Source organism: Macaca nemestrina, chromosome 14 (assembly GCF_043159975.1).
Source record: "Macaca nemestrina isolate mMacNem1 chromosome 14, mMacNem.hap1, whole genome shotgun sequence".
NCBI classification, from domain to species: Eukaryota; Metazoa; Chordata; class Mammalia; order Primates; family Cercopithecidae; genus Macaca; species Macaca nemestrina.
Window position 1 is genome coordinate 65737675 of NC_092138.1, and position 21944 is coordinate 65759618.

At 40.9% G+C, this 21944-nt stretch overlaps 1 protein-coding gene across 19 annotated transcripts in view; it reads right to left on the bottom strand.

Annotated features, from left to right (window-relative positions):
* The window catches only part of LOC105485770 (ring finger protein 38), a 142039-nt gene that overhangs the window by 49707 nt on the left and 70388 nt on the right, over positions 1-21944 (bottom strand). For 2 of the 19 annotated variants that reach the window (XM_071078003.1, XM_011748257.3), the window contains exon 3: positions 321-470. The exons of 3 other annotated variants lie outside the window; for them this stretch is intronic. The gene's annotated coding sequence lies outside the window, so the exon portion shown is untranslated. 14 more of the 19 variants (XM_011748249.3, XM_011748250.3, XM_011748243.3 and 11 more) reach the window with 14 other exon arrangements.

The following is a 21944-nucleotide window of genomic DNA, read 5'->3' on the forward strand; positions in this document are numbered from 1 at the left end:
ACTTCATATATTTTATACTATCTTCTACTTTCCTACAGAACTTGACCTATTAGGACAAGTGATTTAAGACCAAAAGATCAAAACATAAGAATATTAAGTAGTCAAATAATTAACAGTAGCTGAGTAGCTCAAGACGACAAACATTCATCAGAAAGGCTGGCTGAAAAAATATTAAAGTCCTCTAAGAAGAATACTTATTTCCACATACAACAGAAAACAAGGAGACGATATTGCGCATTTTGTTTCAAGCCTTCCTAGAAACACCGTACGTAGAATGTGACTTTCAGCCCTATTTAGGGAAAGGGTAAATATATAAGAACCTGGAAGAAAGCTTTGAAGTGAGCATCCTCTTGAACGGTAGTGTTCTGATCACTTGGGAGGAGAGGGAACAGGCTCTGAAGTCTCACCCTTTCACAAATCACCTTGTTAGGATGGCCAGGTAGAGATGCTGAATTGGCCCCGGGAGATATCTGGGAAAAAGAGGAAGAAAAGGATAGTTCATGGCTAGCTGCACCAATGTGGAGAATCATGCCTATGAAGGATAGTCTGGATTTTCTAGGTATTTGATGATTCTGCTAGCAAAGACAGGAAAGAAATTAAAAATTAATTTTAAACATCAAAACACAAAGATGGCAAAGGTTGCCTCTGGCAATGGATCTCTCTTGCGAAAACTATTGGAGGCAGAACAGCACAGCCCAAGAACACCACATCCTTCCTGTTTCCCAAATACCTACTGGTAACTTTTTCTGTTGGTGTTAATTCTGAAATCCTAAAGGACAGACTTCATGCTAAGAAAACCCAAGGTAAAATTACATATCTTAAGTACAGAAAGGTTAAGTGTTTGCCTGGACCAAGATTAATACTTTTTCTCATTCTGTTCTTTAGTTAACCTTCCAAAATAATCATGTAAAGGAAGATGACAGATTTAACAGTATTTGTGGCAAATTTTCTATAGCAATCATATGTTTGACCGCGGAAATCTCAGCTCTATTTAACACAAACCTAATGACCTTCCTAAGGAATAAAGGACATAATCATAAGCACAAAAGTAAATGACTGCCACGTTTCAAAAGCTTGATTTGGCCAATGTGGTGGTCACACCTGTAATCAGCACTTTGGTATGCCAAGGTGGGAGGATCGCCCCAGTGTCTACAAAAATTAAAAAACAAAAATAAATGTTTGACTTGATCATGGGTAAATCCCCTTAAATTCATATGTAAATACACTTACTCTGTAACATTAAAAAAATCATGAACATAATGTGTTTCACTGTGCTGTAACAGTGAATTCTTCTTGGGGGGTTAAGGCTAGTGGTCCCTCTTGTCCCTACACTAAAAGTTATATACTTTAACATAGTCTTCTTTTTAGTGTTTCGTTGCCTCATTCGTTCACTCAACCCTACATTTAAGCGTCTATTTGGTGACAGGCACTAAACCAAAAACAATGGCATCGTTTCCTACTTTCAAAAAGTATATGCTATAAAAAAGAAACAGAAGTAAATCACTGCATGATTTAAGTATTATGGTAACAGTAGGCACTAGGTGCTATGAAATAGCAGCTGCCAAGAGACAGCATTGTAGCCAGGGAACTGCAAAACATTCAGCATGGCTAGACAGTAAGGAAGCAGCCAGAAACTGATCATAAAATGAAATGCTAATTATACTAATATCCCTGCTGTTAATATATTAATATCCCTACCTTCCTTAGCTTTTTTATAGTATTTTGTTTCTGGTTTGCTATGGACTTGGTAAACAGATAACTGTGCCCACTGGTAAGAGTAAAAATACTTCCAAAGACTCACCTAGAAGTAAAAAACAAAGCACTTGAAAACAGGAACTTTAGAATTCATCAGTTTTCTGTATAGAATGTTCTGATCTCTATACTGCAAACATGAATGTGCTATCCTTTACCATTATGCAGAAGCATGCATTGCTGAATCAAGGCGTATTTACTGATTGATTCCTACAAGCCAAGAATTACATTAGGAAGAATATAGAGACAGGCCAAATGCAGTGGCTCATACTTGTAATCTCAACCCTTTGGGAGGCCCCAATGGGAGAAGCGCTCGAGTACAAGAGCTCAAAACTAGCCTGGGCAATGTAGAGAGAATCCCATCTCTACCAAAATAAATAAATAAATAAAAATTTTAAAAAGTTAAGTTAGCGTGGCATGGTGGCACACTCCTGTAGTCTTAGCTACTCAGGAGGCTAAGGCAGGAGGTTCACTTGAGCCCAGTAGTTTGAGGTTACAGTGAGCTATGACTGCAATACTATACTCCAGCCTGGTCAACACAGTGAGACAGTTTCTAAAAATAAGTATTTGTTCATCTAATAAGATATAAAGATAAAACATGGGCCCTACCCTGAAGCAGCTTATTCTAACAATTTTTGAAACCCAGATGCAAGCAGCCAACCATAATATATTTAAAAGCCATAAAATAGGGGAAAATTATGAGTAAGAGTTCTGAGTTAATATGAAGGTAAGAGTTAAGATTTCATAGAAAAAGGAATATTTCATATTCCTGACTCAATCTAAGGAGGGCTTTTGCCACTCTCTCAAAATGGTTGGTTTCTTTATGCATCCTCTTGAGCTTTTCATTTGCTCATTATGCATCCTTTGTAGGATGTTATCCTAAGGCCATCCTGCCTTCAACTATCATGCCCAAAGCAGTCTTACAAAATTGCTAGTACAAGTAGCTGGCCAGGAAAAGCCAAATTAAGGTCATGTTTCTTCTCCTTCAGTCCTTGTTCCTTTGTAATCTTAAGATCTTGGTCAGAGACAAATGAAAAACTGGCCAATCTGGTCCCTGTGGCCATAATTTTCAAGCACATCCCCTCCTACTCACAATAGTTTCTTTTGATCAGAAGCTCCATTTGTCTTAAAAAGGATGGACCAATATAATGGAGAAAAGCTATATTCAAATATAATGGAGAAAAGCTATATTCAAATATAATGAGAAAAAACTATATTCAAATACAATGGAGAAAAGCTATATTCAAAATAAGTCTGGGACAAAACCATAGATGGGCTTGATTAAAACGAGGTACAATTTTATTTTACTACTAGGTAAAATAAAATCACACACACACATTTTGTGTGTGTGTGTGTGCGTGTATGTATGGGACAGGCAGTCCCATACATAGGCCGCCCAAGATTACCTCTGGTGTACATCTATACAACCCCCTTCCCCATGTGCACAGGCAGGGCTGTGAATGTGATGTATTTCATTCCCATGATTAGGTAAAATCATATGACAAAGGTGGAGAGGTGTTCAGATGTAATGAAGATTCCAAGTCGGGTGAATTCAAGTTAAAGAGAGACATTATCCTGGGTGAGCCTGGGCCTGACTTAATCAGAGAAAGCAGAACTGAGTCCTTCCCAAGAGATTCTCTTGTCAATTCTTTAGACTAAGCTGCTGTAAGAAGGCATGCAAAGGGTACCACGTGGCAGGCGCTGGAGGGCAGCTTCTAGGAGCTGAAAGCAGTCACCAGTTGACAGCCAGCAAGAAAATGGGGGACCTCAGTCCTATAATCACAAGAACCACATTCTACCAGTGAACTTGGAAGGAGACACGGATGAAATCACAGCTCTGGGCCGGGTACAGTGGCTCACGCCTGTAATCCCAGCACTTTGGGAGGCCGAGGCAGGCAGATCATGAGGTCAAGAGATAGAGACCATCCTGGCCAGCATGATGAAACCCCGTCTCTACTAAAAATACAAAAATTAGCTGGGCGTGGTCGCGCACACCTGTAGTCCCAGCTACCTGGGAGACTGAGGCAGAAGAACTGCTTGAATCCAGGAGGTGGAGGTTGCAGTGAGCCGAGATCGCGCCACTGCACTCCAGCCTGGTGACAGAGCAAGACAGGACGGACGGACGGACGGACGGACGGACGGAAGGAAGGAAGGAAGGAAGGAAGGAAGGAAGGAAGGAAGGAATCACAGCTCCTGCAAGGTAAGGCCCTGGACAGGGAGCCCAGCAGCTAATCCATACCAGGACTCCTGATTCATGGAAATTGTGAGGAAATATCTGTGTTTTAAACAAATAAATGTGTGGTAATTTGTTACACAAAACAGAAAACAAAATGTGTATGTATATAACTCGAATAAAAATTATTGTACCACAGTGGAAAAAAGTTGTTCTCCAGAATTTTGGCTACACTGATTTGATTACAAAGGATATAAAAATTAACACATTTTTATTTAAGCAGTATAACAGGTTTTAAAGCCTCAATCTGGTAACAGCTGGCTTCATGCCAGAAACTGAACTAGGCTCTTCCATCTTTATACACTGAACATTAGGTTTAACAGACTTGCTTAAAGTCACACACCTCAGAAATATCAAAACCATAATCTGAACTCAAGTCTATCAAATTCTAAGGTTCATACTCAACCCACTAAATCACCTTCTACTTTAAAGTAACATTCTTTATAATCTAGTTTGATTAGTAAATATCAACTATTCCACCAGGCCTATTTAAAACCATTTTTAGTACTTAAAAATAAACTTGTTTCCTGAAAACTGATATAATTTTATTTTTCCTTAGGTTGGCATTACACATTTGTTAACTTCGGCTTTCTCTCAGATTGCAACCTGTATTTAAAAAGTCCTGCCAAGGAAACATCCTGAGACCAGATTAAGTCTGCAACTCCCAAAACTCATCATGTTTAATGTCTATTTCCATATAATCATATGACTAATTCATTAAGCATAACTGAGAAAACCCTATTTCACAAGACTAAAGTTTACAGAAAATAGTTTAACCTTTTAAGCATCAACACTACTATTTTAGGACATCCTTTGTTTAATCTGGCCATTCTGTGTTTTCGTAACATAACCAACAATTTAACTTTTCTTGGAGACTGTAAGAATTATTAGTAATTATCACACTAACATTAGCACTTAGGACAAGACACTGTCCCAAAACATTTAAAATTGCTTCTGACAACAGCATCCTTCTTCGTTCATTTCCTTTTTTTTTCCTCCAATAAAAGTGAGAGAGAGGATACAGATACATGATTTCTAAGCCAGTGTGACATAATGTACTTCTACAAAATAAGGTGTTCACAAAGGCCCACACAGCATTCTTCAGCATACCAACTGGTCGGTCAAAAGCACTAAAATCACGGTCTAATATAAAAGATGAAAACAAAACATTAGATGAGGAGTCAGGTGCTTAGTGTCATCTCTAGCTACAAGTCTGGGTATCTGTAAAATGAAGTCAAATCCAGAACTCCAAATATTCTCACCACTTCCATGATGGCAACTGTTAATCTCTTGGAAGTAATTAGGTAGATTAATAGTTTAAAAAAACATGTTTGAATCTGTAATATTTAAACTGATAAATTATCAGGTTATATTCCAAAATATGAGAAAAGCCACATGCATCAATATGGTCACCACACCACAATAGTGGCGACAATTTAAAAGGTAACTAGAAGCAACCTAAATGTTTAACAAATATTTGCTAAGTAAAATTACAGTACACTTGCTTCATCTATGCAGCCATTAAAAAGTAGCAACCAGAAACACTACTACTTGGGGGAGGGGAAAATTATTTAAATGCTATGATCGTAAGGAGGGTTAAATATAAACAGGACTTCATAAATTCAAGGAAAAAATTATCTTGGAATATTAGGAAGGGAAACAGAGAACTCCCTATAAAGATTAAAGAGTAGCCAAATCAATGAGGTGACTTGAGCATACCCTCAGGAGAACATGTATAAGCTCCATGTCCTGTTCAGCACAATGTCACTAACACCTAGAAGAGTACATGGCACATAGCAGGCATTCAACTATTTATTAAAAGAATAATCTTTCAAACTGTAAGCAAATGATATACAGCCTGCCTTTCTCATTTGTGTAACAAGTTTCTTAGAAATCTGGTTGGTGGCCGGGCGCGGTGGCTCAAGCCTGTAATCCCAGCACTTTGGGAGGCCGAGACGGGTGGATCACGAGGTCAGGAGATCGAGACCATCCTGGCTAACATGGTGAAACCCTGTCTCTACTAAAAAATAACAAAAAACTAGCCGGGAGATGTGGCGGACGCCTGTAGTCCCAGCTACTGGGGAGGCTGAGGCAGGAGAATGGCGTGAACCCGGGAGGCGGAGCTTGCAGTGAGCTGAGATCCAGCCACTGCACTCCAGCCTGGGCGACAGAGCAAGACTCCATCTCAAAAAAAAAAAAAAAAAAAAGAAATCTGGTTGGCAATGAGACAAGCTAAAAGCTTTGATCAAGGAAGAGATGTGATGCACTCACCTGCAGATCACCATTAAATGAAGACAGTGGTTGCCCAGTAAGTCCACCCCATCCTGCTGAGGCAGAATAAATCATTGAGCTACTGATGTACGCTGTGCTCCTTGCTGGGATTTTCTGTTTCCCTGTTCTGAGAATAAACTAGACCGAAATGTCACCTCGCCTTTGAGAAGAGTTCTATCACTGGGCCTAAAACAAAACTATTTCCTTGGCTTTTGTTTTCTGGAAGCAGAGTTCTCTGAAAGGATTCTGACAGTGTGGAGCAGGGGTACTCAAAGGCCTGGGTGGCATTCTTCAAAGCTGGTCCAGGAGAGGACACTGGAAGCAGGAATGGGGCTGTGCACCCTTGGAGTTATGCAAAAGGCAGGCCTGGATGGTCACAGGGATCTTTGGGGGATGACAGAAATGTTCAAAATGTAACAAAAATAATCTAATTGAATTGAGTGAATTTTATGGTATGTAAAACATAACTCAATAAAGCTCCTTAAAAAAAAAATCAAGGGCCTGGCTCTGGAAAACTGAGGTCCAAACACTGGATAGAAACTGACCCTCTGAGACGTTATTACTCTTTGAGATCCAAGACAAAATTTCTAAGTCATTCATCTCTAAGCTTCAACAATTCTCATACACAAATGACATATGAAAAAGAATGAAAGGAATAAAAAAATCATTCTATCACCACGCAAGTCACAATTTGTTTTTCATATGTGTCTATATATGTGTGTGTGTATATATATAGACACACTTATGAAAAAAAAAAAAATATATATATATTTATATATAATATATATATATATATATATATTTTTTTTTTTTTCGGGAGACGGAGCTTCGCTCTTGTTGCCCAGGGTGGAGTGAAATGGCGCAATCCTGACTCGTATAATCCTGACTCACTGCAACCTCTGCCTCCCAGATTCAATCAATTCTCCTGCTTCGGCCTCCAGAGTAGTGGATTACAGGTGCTGGCCACCACACCCAACTAATTTTTTGTATTTTTAGTAAAGACAGGATTTCATCAAGTTATCCAGGCTGGTTTCGAACTCCTGACCTCAGGTGATCCACTAACTTCAGCCTCCCAAAGTGCTGGGATTACAGCCGTGAGCCACCATGCCTGACCTAAAAAATAATTTTCAAAAGCTAATAGGCAGTATTAGGAGAAAACCAAGGACTGGTACTATGTGGGTGAGGATGTTCATTACTGCCCAGCACTGCGATAATCATTTCTAAAAAGAAATTATTGTTCCCATTCTTGAGTTTAGGCAAACAAACTGGACCCATCTTTTTCTGAGAGCACAGCAAAAATAGGGTCTGTGAAAACAGCCTAAGGCTCCCCTACTTCCTTTCCCCAGTCCAGAATCCCATAAGGTGATAAAAAAGAAGGAAAAGGGAAAAGAAAACAGATACAACTAAAGAAATCCTCTTTCCATTACACACACAATGCAGAAATAAAGGGTAGGAAAAATAAGAGATATTTTAAATAAACTTTTATTTCCTTCCCTTCCAAAATCTAGATTTGCCTACACAAAGATTTTTCTCCCCTCAAAAAAGTCTCAAATTGTTTTACTTAGGTTGGTTACCACAAAGAATTACACAGCAGTGAAAAATATCTACACCACAAAAGTCCAAACCAATGAAAAATTTTATACACACACTCTCCCCTCTCCCTCTCTCCAAACACGCACACACATATAATTACTTACATAGTAACTGTGGGTTTTACAACAGTTGGAAAAAAGAGGTATGACTGAGTTATTATTTTATTAAATAACAATCATAATTCAAATATTTATTGCTTGCCTGCCATATGCTGGATGCTGTGACTACAAAATGGGAAAATGAAACAATCCTTACCCTTAAAGCCACTCAGTCTAGTGAGGGACAATTAATAACAGAACTCCAAGAGGATAATAGGTAAGAGGTAAAAAGTTCAGATCCTTAAAAAAGGGAAAGATCTAAGGCAGGCAGGCTCCATGGCAAACACCTGTAGTCTTAGTTACTCAGGAGGCCAAGAAAGAAGGATCACCTGGGCCCAGAAGTGCGCGTCCACAATGGACAACACAGCAAAACCTGTTTCTGGAAAAACTAAAATTAAAAAATAAATAAATAAATAAATAAAAAGATGTTAGAATTGGGAAAAGAGACTGTGTACATGACCCCTCTTCTTCATCTGTGTATTCTAAATTTGTCTCATTAATTTACTATATAGAGTTCAAGTATTAATGCTTTATCTCCTGTAGATAACGTCGTATTAGATAACGTTTGCTGATGAACTAGACAAGAACTATACTGTTCAAATCCATGTTTACAATCTGTTCGCTCTTTATAGAGAAAAGGCTGTGAGTTAAATAGAGCAAAATGGAAGTGAAAACTGTCTGACATGTTCTCTTAGCAGGAAAACAAACACGAAACAAATAAGTAGACCCCGACGCAATGCAACAATCAAGACTAATTAACAACTACCTTTCCAGCAAGATGAATTACAAAATGGTGGTGGCCTAAACCAAACTAGAGGTGGTACAGAGAAATAGGTGGAATAAACTAGACGACATAATCTTGACCAATAATCTTTCCATATTGATCAAGTACCTAATCACTTCAGAAACTTTTATAAGAACTTCTCACCCATACTTTCCACTCACAGCCTCAAAAAAAGAAAGTGAGCACAAACAGAAAGAGCCTAGGAATGTAACATGAATTAACTAAAAGCCTCATCCAATGCTGTTGGCAGACAACATATCTACACTCTACATTATGAGCTAACAGATTCAGTTATGTCTGACTATGCCATCTTGTTTACTCTTTATCAAAAATTAGGTTATTTTAGTAAAGAAAATTCTCAATACTGACCCAGGGTAATACCTGACAATTTAACTATAAAAACAGGATGGGCATATAAAGCCCAACAAGTATGGAAATACGAACTACCTTCTAAAATCACAGACGAAGTCAGAGGTGGAAAACCCACAGATTATATATGTCCAACTTTTTTTATATTTTACAGATGAGAGCCTGAGGTGCACATGACCAGTCTGTCGCAGAACTTATTCCTATAGGATCTAAGGCCTTCAAATCTCTTAGAAATAAGTCTCACAGATACATTATAAAAACCAACTTAAAATTGAACGAACAATGTATGATTAGTACGTTTGCAAAAGGTGAAATATACCAGTACATGTCTAAACTCCAGAGAAAGGGGACACAATTCCCAGGTAAACTTCCAGTCAGAAATTTCTTTTTTTTATTCCAAGTGTGTCCCAGCTTCCCACACCTGATGACATCTATAGGCATTTGGTTTCGTATTGTCACCTCTACAAAAGTTCTATTTCTTCCATTACACGGTGTTCCCTGAAGATAGGAACAATTTTACTTTTATTCCAACTGTCCCTATAAAAGGGAATTTTTTTGAAAGCCTACATACAAGGGTTGCTTGCTATTGAAAGAAATTTATGGTAAATGTTCAAGTATAACAGCACTCGCAATCAAGGCTAAATAGGATACAACAGATTTGCAACTCTAAGGTAACAACTGTATTATGAGCTTTGAATATATTTGAGTTTTCATATATTAAGTCCACCTCTTAAGAAAAAAGAAATGGCAAGTCATACGATGGTGGCGATAATTACATGTGTGTGTTTCTACTTTCGGTAGAAAAATTAGCATACTCAACTTTTACTGAATAATAGCATACATCATTTTTGCAACACAAAGAAAAATACTGTACCTTACAACCCATACAAACGTAAACGAAAACTTTATTTTTTTTTTTGGACCTCAATAACGTGAAATACTCCCGTTTCAAAAACCAACCTCTCTCACGCTTCAGCCCTGAAAGAACTTTCATCCCCTGAGAACAAAACGCAGCCTGTCCAGAAACCCACGGAAGTAGATGGACGCCAGAGACGACCCTTTCGACCGGGTTCCGCGTTCTCCTGGGTGACATCATTTCACCTGCGTCTCGACAAAAAGGGAGGGAGCGAGGGAGCGAGGAAGCGAGACAGCGAGACCATCTGCCGGGCAGCGGGCCGGCGGCTCCCCGAGCTGAGACCGCGCCTCCTCGCCGCCGCGGGAACAAAGAGCGCCAGGCGGCCGGGCCAAACCTTAGCCCAAGACTCGGGTGCGGCCCCTCAGGCGCCCAACGGCCCGCGGCCCGTCCCGCCCTCGCGCTGCAGCCAACGGCCGCGGAGGCCAATACCTGCGAGGGGAGGCTCCGCCCTGCAGGGCAGCTCCCGCGGCTCCTCGCTGGGCCGCCGCCTCCTATTGTGACTGCTCGCCCAGCCCGCGGCCAGCTCGCCAGATCCGCCGTCCGCGGGCCTCCTCACCCCCGGAACCCCGGCTCCAACTGAGGCGCTGTCACTGCGCTTCCTTCTTCCCGGCACCATCACACGGGCCGCGCCAAGAAACGACGGCTGCACGCCCAGAGATGACAGAGTCGCCTAACGCCTCGGAGGCTCCATTCTCTCCGCCCCCGCGCCCCAACCTCGGCCCAGTCCCGCAACACCGCACTAGGGGCCCGGCCCCGCCCCGCCGCACCCCGCTTCGGCGATCACAGACCCGGGCTCGCTCCGCGCCGGCGCACTGGCCTCCGCTGCGCGCGCAGGCGACGCCCCTCGCCGCTAGGCCGCGAGACGCGCGGCCCTCCCACTTCTTGGGTACGGGTCGCCAGTCCCACCCCGTGCCCTCGCCAGCACAAACCTAGCGAGCCCAGCGCGCCGGACCGCCGGAACTCTCCTCCCCTTTCCCCTAGGCTCCGCACCGCGCGCCGAGCCCCCTTTGTTTCCACCCCACGGGGGAAAGGGGCGGGGCGGGGCGGGGCTGCGCGCGGCCCGGCGCACGACTCGGAGTAGTTCCGGCAACAGAGCTGGGCGCGCAGCACCACTGCGCAGCCCCGCCCCAGCCCGCCCCCCGCCACCTTGCGGACGGCAGGGCCCTGTTCCAATTCGTATAAATCTTCTCTTCGTAAATTGTTGCTACTGTTCTGTGCCTCCTACCTACAAAACTCCGCAATCAAACAGTAACTAACCTCACGTAGTTCTTACAGCATAAATGCATTCACGTGGCCCAAAAAGTAAGAATTTTTATTGCAGTACACAAAGGTGTCTCTCAGTGGAGCAAGCAAACAGGTTCGAACCGAACTTGTCTGAGGCTTCAAGTGTGACTGAGAGTTGTTCAGACGTCGCTTGGGGAGGGGAAATAAGGACAAAGATTGAAGCCGGCTTGGCTCCTGTCCTGATAATCACGATACAAGAGAGGAAATAAAAATTTCCACAAAAGCACAATCCATACCAGGAAAAAATAGTAAAGTGGTATCAGAGTTAAGGAGAGAGGGCAGTCAACAGAACAACATGGAAGGGGTGGGCTTTTTAAAGCAGATACAAATTAGATGTTTTCCACAAGGATGGTGATCATATTTTAGGGTGGTAGAGTAAAATTATTAAGGACCAGTCAACAAAACTCGGGTTCTGAGGTTCTAGTTCTTTTGGCATTATTTAAACCAGTCTCTTTCCCTCTCTGGGCCTCAGCTGCATCCAGTAGAAAATGGGGGAAATCAGACTAAATGTTGTTTCAGGACCTTCTGAACCTTGGACATTCTGTTTATGAACAACACTATATGATAATTATTTGTGTACACTTGTCTCCTATTATCAGACTGAGCACCCAGACTCTTGGAACTGTGTAAACCCAAGGCCCAATCCTAGTGCCAGAAACACAAGAGTAGGTGTTTAGCAACTGCTGAATCAAAGTTCCAGCAATAACATCACAGGTTTTGGAATTCCAGGACAAAGAGAAGCTGGAAAGAGGTATTAAGCCCCTATGAACATATCCACCCCAAACCCATACTCGAATTATGTAACCCAGTTAACCAGCTGGCTCTCTCCCGAAGCAGCCAGTTTGGAGATGATCACATCTAAACTTGTTGTTTTTTTTTTCTTTTTTTCTTTTTTTTCATTTCAAGGTAAAGTGCCAACCATATCTTTAAGTATATCCAATTTATCCTATTTCTATCCTCTGTATCCCTCACAAATTGCAATCTACTGTGAATTCGCCTTGCATTACAGATCTTCCACCAGAATCTAAGCTTAAAAAAAAGAAAAAAGAAAAAAAAAATTCCCTACATAACGCAGACCACCCTGAAGTAGCTTCCTCCAAGCTTGGATAGGGCTATGTGAAGAGAGGGGAAAGGGGAGAAGAACATCAGGAAAGGAAAGGGAAATTACATTCGGGAGCTATCTAATTATAAGAGGCAGATTCCTCAAGTGCTGAACTCAGCAGCAAAAATCTATTACAGTCCTCCAACATTCCTCACCTATAAGCTTCAGCAAATCAAGCTTTCTGAAACCTCTCAAATGATTACCATCTTCAACAATGCTGTCACAACCCTAGATTGGATAGTTTTAAATGTGTACCACAATTTGTTCTTTTTTTTTTTTTTTGAGACAGGGTGCTCTGTCGACCAGGCTGGAGTGCAATGGCTGGATCACATCTCACTGTGGTCTCAAACTCCTGGGCTCAGGCAATCCAGGCTAAATTTTTTATTTTTGGTAGAGACAGGTCTCACTGTGTTGCCCAGGCTGGTCTCTTAACTCCTGAGTTCAAGCAATCCTCCCATATTGGCCTCCCAAAATGCTGGGATTATAGGTGTGAACTACGATGCACAGCCTCTAATTTATTTATTAACCAGAAAATCATAAGCCATGCAAGTAAACACCCAAAGAGTAGGCAGGCTTTTAAGGTGGTGGGCCACCTTTGACAACCTAATGTGGCAGGGGTTAAAGTTATACCAGAGCAGTCACTTAACTACAGGCCAGCTAAAATTTTATTTGGTGTCTGTCCGCAAAGGTGGAAAGTCCCATTGTAGAACTAAGAAAACTTTCTGCAATGACAAAAATATTCTACATCTGCCCCATTGAAAAGGCTGCCACTAACTAGTGACATGTGGCTACTGGGCACTTGAAATGTGGCTAGTCCAATTAATGAATTGTCCAGGATCAGTTTTAAAAGCCACACAGGGGTAAGGGACAGTACAGCATTTGTAAGAAAAGGTGCTTTTGGCAAGAGCTTTTTGAGAATTCTGACTCTGAGGCTGCCCTTTAAAAAACTGGTTTTCTTGACAAAAGTGAAAATTGTGAATGACTACTGTTATTCCAGAGGTATCCAAGTCATTTGAGTCCCTTCAATTTTAAAATAAAAATATATCAACACACTGCTTACTGAACAGGAAAATGCTGAAGTTCCTTCAGATGGTTCTGGTAGCTATTCAATGAGATCGTTTACTCTGGTGTTCTCCCATTCTAATACATGGGAATAACAGCAGCCACTATTCAAAAACTGCATAGAATTTTAGAACCGATCACCAGTGAACAAATTCAGCCTATTCTTCAATGCCAAATCTCACCCACTTTTCACCTTGTAAAGAATGTGACTCTGCAAATTCTCTTTTATACCATCATGTTTCTCTCTTTGTTGGATTATTTCTAACAGAACACACAAACACACCATTAATTTTTCCCATCTTTAAATCTTTATAGTTAATGGTTTCAGGTTTGTGCTTCTAGTTGCTGCTATTATCCGGTTTAAGAAATATTTCCCTACACTTGGGTCATAAAGACATTTGCCTATATTATTTCCTTAGAATTTTTATTATTTTCTCTTTTCCATTTAGATCTACACATCACCTGGAATTGATTTTTGGTGTTGGTGAGGTGGGAATCAAGTGCTCCCTTCCCCATACGGACATCTACTTGACACAGCATCATATACTGAAAAAGACTTGCTAACTGCTCCTTTGTTTAAAAAACTGGCCACATATGCATGAGTTTGTTTCTGGGTTCAGTAGTCTGTTGCACTGTTCTCTTTATCCCTGTGCTGATCCACACCATCGTCATTACTGCAGCTCTATAAGACTTCCTTTCATCTGTTACAGCAGGTTGTCCTTCAGAGTGTCTACGTTATCTCTCGCCTTTTGAATTTCCATAGGAATTTAGAATCAAATTATTTCAAAAGAAGGAAAGAAAAAAAGACAAGGAAAAAGATGAAATTGCTGGGATTTTCTTGGGGCTGCATTAGATCTAGAAATGAGTTAAGGAATACTGGAAGATTCAATATTGTAAAGATAGCAATCTATAAGCTATTTACTTGAGTCTTTAATTCTTTCAATAATGCTTCATAGTTTTCTGTCAAGGTCTTGCACATTTTAGTTCTTAGGTTTATTCTAGGTTTTTAATATAGTTCAATTATTAATTCTAATAGTTTATCTCAGTTCTTTTGAGTTTTCTATACGCACAATTCTGTTTACATCCTTGTCTACTTAGCAGAAAATCCTGGCTGTTGTATTTCTTTCTTTCCAACATATACTCATTTTCTTGTCTTAGTGCACTGGCAAGGACCTCTAGTACAGTGCTAACCAGACAGCTTTAGTTTATCCCAAACCTCAAATGAAAAACTGTTGATATTTAATACTTAAGTATGGTGTTTGTATTTTTTTTTTAAAGACCCCTTTAGAAAATTAAAGGAATTCTCTATTTCTAATTTGTTAAAAATTTATACATGGGCCGGGTACAGTGGCTCACATGTGCAATCCCAGCACTCTAGGAGGTCGAGGTAGGCAGATCGCCTGATGTCAGGAGGCCAGCCTGGCCAACATGGTGAAGCCCTATCTCTACTAAAACTACAAAAAATTAGCCAGGCATGGTGGCACGTGCCTGTACTCCTAGCTACTCGGAAGGCTGAGGCAGGAGAATTGCTTGAACCCAGGAGGCAGAGGTTGCAGTGAGCTGAAATCGTGCCTTTGCACTCCAGCCTAAGCAACAGAGAGAGACACTGTCTCTTCAAAAAAAATAAAAGAAAAAAAAATTCATCAATGGATGTTTGATTTTTGGAAAAACTTCTGTATCTACAAGTTAATCATGTGATTTTTCTGTTAATATGTGAATTTGATTGGCTTGGGGGTGTTCAACCAAATTCACATTCCTAATCAGCCCATTTTAGGCTTACTGTATTGCTCTAAATGGTTGATTTGGTTTGTTTAGAATTTTTGCTTCTGTGTTTTGAGTGACATTACCTGTAATTTTCCATTTTTGTAATGTCCCTGTCAAGTTTTGTTACAAAGACTTATGCTAGCTTCAGAAAATGAATCAGGGAGTACTGGCTTGCTTTCTATTCTCTAGAAGTGTTTCTTTAAGACTGGTGTTATGCCTTTAAATGTTTAGGAAAATTTGCTGGTTGGCTAACTGGACTTGGAGTTAAATTTCCTTAGATATCCTGTTTTTTCTTTGTTTCTAACTAAGGCAAAACAACTGTAATCTTAGGAGATACATATATATATATATATATATATACACACACACACACACACACACATACATCTATACGAATGAAAGATCTCATTCTGAAATTCACTATCTGCTTCTAGAAAACCATTTCCCAATCTTGTTAATTTGAAGGGTACTGCTGCTACAAATACATTTTAAAACACATTACATAAACAATAATCATAAACGAATTTAAATACGTGCTAGTTAATAGTCTGTCAAATGGTAAGTATACAGTTCATTTTTGTGACCAGTTTTGCATTTCTAGACATTAAGGAATATCTAAATAATGGTTATCTGAAGGATCTTTTTACAAAAAAGGTGACTGTGGGTTACAGGCTATCCTCCTTATCCCTCTACATACTTGTATCGTAACACCTTATAGCATTTATCAAATATCCGTTTCCTCCTATTAAACTGTAAGCTCCTCAAGTCTCAGTTCTGCTTTGTTTGTATATCCCTGACACCAATGTTGGGGGGCAGAATGGATGATGGAAAATGCACAAAAATGGAAAGAGGACCATCTCCTATTTTAAGGCATTGAAAGGGATGATTCAACAGCTACAGATAAAGAACCACTTGTCCAAATGCTGAAGAACCATTCACACAGAAGGAAATGTCAAAGGAGGTGCTGGGTAAAGAATGGCTTACCTGCTGGAAGTTCTGGACCTCTGCTAATGAGAAGGCAGTTTCCCATTGGTTAACACCGTCAGTACCGTTCTGCCATCACATCCACATCCAAGTATTCCGACTATAATCTCACTCCAACCTCAATCTCTATTGCCGAGTTAGTGGCCTCTCCTGTGTGTTCTAAAATAGCATTAACTATTCTGCCTTCCAACTTTGTATTTACTTGACACTTCTGCCCAATAAATAGTAAACTTCTTGAAGCCAAGGACTAAGTCTCACTAAATCTGGCAAGGGGTTAGCACATGCCAAGTGCTTAATAAATAGTTCAATTAATGATATGTAAATACTTCACAGCAGTGGTTGATTCTACGTTTCTCGCTAGGTAAATTCCCAAGAAGAAATGAAGCACAGGAACAACAGAAAGTGGGCAGTGAAAAGAGAGGAAAAGGGATGCAAAAAAAATAAATTTCAAAATTTTCCCTGAAACTAGCTTTGCTGTCATCCCTAAGTTTCCTTTCTTCCTCCAAAACCAGCTAAAAGGACTGAATAACATAAAGCTGCACTGGGCCAGGCGTGGTGGCTCACACCTGTAATCCCAGCACTTTGGGAGGCTGAGGTGGGCAGATCACTTGAGCTCAGGAGTTTGAGATTAGCCTGGGCAACATGATGAAACCCCGTCTCTACCAAAAATACCAAAAAAAAAAAAAAAAAAAAAAGATAAAGATAAACTGAGGGAAAAGGCATATTGGCTGAACAGCATTTAGGCTACGCAGTATCTACACACATGCTACAACTTGATCTACTACTGCAAAACAATCAGCATAAGCAGTTTCACCCAGAAATGTTAACGCCTATCAAAGCAGAAAAAGTTAATTATCAGCAGCTGCCGGCTATAGCAGCTAGAGACCAGAAGAGGGCAGCAAAGGCTCACCCAAATCCAAGTCCACTGAAAGCCTCCCATATTATATAGCCACTTACCCAGCTTTGGGGTGAAGAGTTAGTCAGATGGCTGTTCCCACAGTGCAGGTGAGAGATGACTTGGAATGAGCCATGGTAGCTGGGATGACAGAGGGAAAGCTAATGGTAGTGAAGGTGTGAAGGGGCTAAAGCAGGTGGACAGTGAAAAGGCATCAGCCAAGGAGTTCAGGCCGGGCGCGGTGGCTCAAGCCTGTAATCCCAGCACTTTGGGAGGCCGAGATGGGCGGATCACGAGGTCAGGAGATGGAGAGACGATCCCGGCTAACACAGTGAAACCCCGTCTCTACTAAAAAATACAAAAAAATAGCCGGGCGAGGTGGCGGGCGCCTGTAGTCCCAGCTACTCGGGAGGCTGAGGCAGGAGAATGGCGTAAACCCGGGAGGCGGAGCTTGCAGTGAGCTGAGATCCGGCCACTGCACTCCAGCCTGGGTGACAGAGCAAGACTCCGTCTCAAAAAAAAAAAAAAAAAAAAAAAAAAGAAGGAGTTCAAATGAAGAAACCTAAGTGCCTAGGACAGCCAAGTCAGAAACAGAAAAAGAGAGACCCATACCAATCAGAAGCAGAGAGCCAAGGGCACAAATAAAGCATGCACTGCACATTCAACCTCTAGAACAGGGGAAACAGGCAGGAGCTGACCCTGAGGCAAGAGGCCTCTATTATATTGCCTGCTGTAACCTAGAGTCTTTGAAGCCATGTTCTTGCTCATTCCGTTCCGGAGAAGACAGCACCTTGGGTTCGACTGTAGTTGCTCCAGCAGCTTCATCTCAGGGAAATCATATTCTGGTACTACAGTTTTTACCAAATCCAATGGAGACCCAGAGCACAAAAAAAAGTTAGCCATGTACAGATCTAGGTTATTCTTTTCAACAAAACCAATTCTTTCTTTGTAAGGGAGGAACCATCTCTGTATTTTTTTTAATCCTGTATTACATTTAGGTTGTTCTCAGTGTTTCGCTATTACAAAGGTATTATTAATATTCATACATATAGTTTGGCATGCATTTGAAAATATATCCATAAAAGTACATTTCTAGAAGTAAAATTGCTGGTTCAAACAGTATGTGATTTTTCTTAAAATTTCAAGATATATTGCTACACTGCCTCCTAAAAAGCAGCATCAATTTTTTGAAACCTGTCACCCAGGTTGGGGTGCAGTATCATGATCACAGCTCACTGCAGCTTTGAACTCCTAGGGCTCAAGTGATCCTCCCGCCTCAGTGCTGAGTAGCTGGGACTACAGGCATACGCCACCACAACAGACTAATACTTTTTTTTTTTGTAGAGACAGGGTTTTGCCACATTGCTAAGGCTGGCAATTTTTATTCAAAGCAAAGCTAACTGATCACAGTTTGGAGTTGACCCTGGAGGGGAATCAGTAGTTTTCAGGGTACTTCCTGAGGAAAGATAGGCTGGTCCTATGGACAGCAGTAAGCCAAGCCTCAGAGAATAGAGAAGCCCTGAGGCAGAACTTGGACCAGTATACTTTGAGTGAAGCCATATTTCATATGCAGTTTTAAGTTCTCTTTGTTCTAATGCCCTTCTGTTAAATCCTTTATTAAATATTAATAGCCTAGGAACCAGGCCCAAACTATAATCTTATTAAATACTATAGCCTAGGAGCTGGGCCTAAACTTAAGCCAAAGTGACACCAGTGAGAACACCTTAGGGAAGCCGGTGACCAATGGGCCATGGGTCAAAGGACTGGCTGGAAGGACAAGTAGCTTACCTAGGAAGTCCCAGAAATACCTGGAGAGGAAAGCCAGACAAACTGTTCAACTGAAGTTAAGAAGAGCAAGGGCTCAAATCATTAAGAATTGGGCATTAATGGAAAATGTGATCCCAAAAGTCAGTGAAATGAGGACTTAAATGGGTTATACTTACAAAAGTGCTTCAAGAAAATTAATGATGTTATGCACATGGCTGGGTGTGGTGGTTCACCCCTGTAATCCCAGCACTTTGGGTAGCGGAGGGGAGCGGATCACTTGAGGTCGGTAGTTCGAGGCCAGCCTGGCCAGCATGGCAAAACCTTGTCTCTAGTGAAAATACAAAAAGTAGCCGGGTATGGTGGTGAATGCTGGTAATCCCAGCTGCTTCGGAGGCTGTTGAGAAAGAGAAAGAGAGAGAGAGAGAGAGAGAGAGAGAGAGAGAGAAGAGAGAGAAGGAAGGAAGGAAGGCCGGCCGGCAGGCAATAGAAGCACAGACAACTAGCTACTTTACTTTTGGGAAGGACAATGAGGAGAAATCGCTGAAAAATAGGAATCAGAGTCTTAAGAAGTCTGAGATGCAAGAAACAATAGAACGTGGCAGACCAGACTGCCTGAACGTCTTACTATTTCCATTATGTTCAATGAGGAACACTTTCCTCCAGGGAATTCTGGTGGAGCTCAATTACCTGTACAGTCAATAACTTGCTCTAGATGACACACACCCTGCTATAGACATCTAACATTTAGCATTCATGAAATGTGACCAGCTCACTAAAACTGCCAGTGTTTCCACTGATGATAGTTTTAGGATCCTGCCTAACACGACTGGTTTTGCACAGACGTATGTGATACCCGGCACATCTCCACAAACCCTGTATCCTCCTGCTCATGCCACATTCTGTAGGCCTTCCAGACTTTAAGGAAAAGAAGGAAATATATGGGCAGATTTCTAATTTGTACTACAAAACAAATCATAACATTAAATAAATCCCTTAAGGCAGTACAACTCTTTGTAGAGTAAATATAAAATTTAAGCTTCCATAGGAAGCTTATTTCTTCCCCTGGCTTGCTTGTTCCTGTTGCAATAGTGTCTTGTAAATAAAACAAAATAGACTTAAGAGATGATGACATTTTAAAGACCAACAAAATAATCTCCAATAACAACAACCTCAAAATACCTATCATTACATGGTATCTCTAATCAGATATTTCACAACAACGCAAAGTGAGAATCTACTGAAAACACAGTGGGCCACATAATCATATACTAAATAAATTCCAGGTAGATAAGAAAGGATAATGTAAAATTAATAAAACTTTTAGAAAATACGGGTAAGTATCTGAATGGAGACAGATTTCCTAAACCTAAAGGCAATGAAACCCTACAAAAGAACATACCAATAGATTTGTTCCTCAAATTATTTTATTTATTTACTTTTTTTGAGACGGAGTCTCGCTCTGTCGCCCAGGCTGGAGTGCAATGGCATGATCTCGGTTCACTGCAACCTCTGCCTCCTGGGTTCAAGCAATTCTCCTGCCTCAGCCTCCTGTGCAGCTGGGATTACAGGTGCCCACCACCACACCTGGCTATGTACTATGAGAAGCCATGCCACTAGGAACAAAGGGAAAGCTATGAAACCTGCTGGCAGATCTACAACATGGAAATGGCTGGCAAGATCAACTTCTTGATGCAAAAGAATAAGGCAGAACTGAGGCAAGAATGCTGAGGCCTGTGGATAAGACATCCAGTATGAAAATACCCAACCAGTTTTTGTCTCTATCTCTTTTCTTTCAACAACCCTATTTTCTATTACTATTCTCTACAATAAATCAATCACGTTACCAAGAAGGCCTCCACATATAGAAACAATCCTATTAGTTGGCAGTGGACCCTCTCTTTTATTAAGTGAAGGAAGAAACGGAGTCTGAAATTAGTCTAGGAGTAGAATGGTGTTTCCCAGGGGATGGAGGAGGCGGCAATGAGGAGTTACTGTTTAATGGGTAGAGTTTCAGTTTAGGAAGATGAAAAAGTTCTGGAGATGGAGAGTGGTGGTGGCTGCCCAAAAGGTAAATGTACTGTATGTACTTAATGCTACTGCACTGGACACTTAAATGGTTAAGATGGTACATTTTATGTTATGTGTACTTTATTACAGTAAAAAAAAAAGTAACTTATGTAATAGGTAAAAATACATGTAAAATCATGTCTAATAAGGGGTTAATATCCAGAATCTATAACTCCCAGAACTGAAGAGCAAAAAAAAAAAAAAAAAAACCTGATTAAAAAATGGCAAAGGGAAGTATAAATCAATACCACCATCTCACACTCACTAGAATAGTTACTATAAAATAAAAAATAAATAAAAACCAGAAAATAACAAGTGTTGACGAGGATTTGGAGAAACTGGAATCTCTCTGCACTGTTGCTGGGAATATAAAATGGTACAGCTGCTATGAAAAACAGTATGGCAGTTCCTTACAAAATAAAAAACTGAATTACCATATGATCTAGCAATTCCACTTCTGGGTATATACCAAAAAGAACTGAAAGCAGGGTCTTTGAAGAGATACTTGTCCGCCCATGTTCATAGCAACATTATTCACAATAGCCAAAAGGTGGAAGCAACTCCAAGTATATATCAATGGATGAATAAACAAAAGGTGATGTATATTACAATGAAATTTTTTTTTTCTTGAGACGGTATCTTGCACTATCACCCAGGCTGGAGTGCAGTGGCGCGAACTTGGATCACTACAACCTCTGCCTCCCAGGTTCAAGTGATCCTCCTGCCTCAGCCTCTTAAGTAGCTGGGACTACAGGCACCTGCCACCACACCAGACTAACTTTTCTATTTTTTTTTAGTAGAGACAGGGTTTCACCATGTTGGCCAGGCCGGTCTCAAACTCCTGACTTCAAGTGAACTACCTCGGCCTCCCAAAGTGCTGGGATTATAGGCATGAACCACCACGTTCAGCCTTACAAAAGAGTATTATTCAGCCTTATAAAGAAAGGAAATTGTGGCATATGCTACAACATGGATAAACCTTGAGGACCTGCTAACTGAAATA